We start from the raw sequence: 1014 nt of genomic DNA, 5'->3' as shown, positions 1-1014 counted from the left end.
ATTATTATTTCTTAGCAGTTCTCACGTTGGCTACGTAATCTTTGCATCGTTTTAAGGTTATAAAATAAAACTTAATTGAAAATCGGTAAAGTTACTCACTCTGATTGCTGTCCATGTCGTCAATCTTTAGTGATCCAATTCGGTAGGTGGCGCTGTCACAAAAGAATAGGGTCCTAGAACTGCGGTCCTGAAACTGCAGCATCCGGTTCTGCAGGAACATACTATTGGCTCTCTCGCTCCGGGGATGATGACTCGGCTGCGTTACTCCCTTCGGGGACGGTAGCATTGTCCGAGCCAGACCCAGAGATGACAGCTATGCTTTCCTGGGCCGCCGAGAATGTCGTGCTCGTGTGGAATCCACGAAACTCCCCTTTCAGCACTGGTCAGTTCTCACCAGTTTTAAAAAATTGTAAAAAAAAAAAAAAAAAGTGGGCGTGGTGCGCAGCGGAGCGGAGGAGGGGGAAGGGGGGAACACACACAGTTTCGCTTTCAGACAGTTTAATTTCGCTCCCATCGAGCTAAAAACACAAATAAATGCACAGCCATTTGCACTCTGTATCGAAAACATATGAACGCGCTGTTGCACCTCTGAGAACTTTTAATACTTATTCTGTGGCGTTTATATAAGCCTTTTGAAGGGTTGTGTCACAGAGCTGTAAAAACGGTTATGCTCACCAAGTGAATGAATCGCGTTTGTATGGAGGACCATATGGAGGACGAAACCTGCAAAAACAATAAATGAATAAATACACAAATAAATAAATAAATGTGTGCATAAATACACGTATTCTTGTTTAAATACATAAATAAATAATTAAACATGTAATGAAAGTAAATAAATAAAATAAATTGGTGGGCAAATGGAAAATGTTTAAGGAAATGCTAAACTCATCCTAACTATTTTCCTTTGATCACTCATTTATTTCTGAATGTAGTTCCACATTTTTTTTCAATCTGCGCAACATGCTAATTATGGAGGACGAAACCTGCAAAAACAATAAATAAATAAATGCA

Source organism: Sinocyclocheilus anshuiensis, unplaced genomic scaffold, assembly GCF_001515605.1.
Source record: "Sinocyclocheilus anshuiensis isolate Anshui unplaced genomic scaffold, SAMN03320099.WGS_v1.1 scaffold514, whole genome shotgun sequence".
Taxonomy (NCBI): Eukaryota; Metazoa; Chordata; class Actinopteri; order Cypriniformes; family Cyprinidae; genus Sinocyclocheilus; species Sinocyclocheilus anshuiensis.
This window is presented reverse-complemented; position numbering follows the sequence as displayed.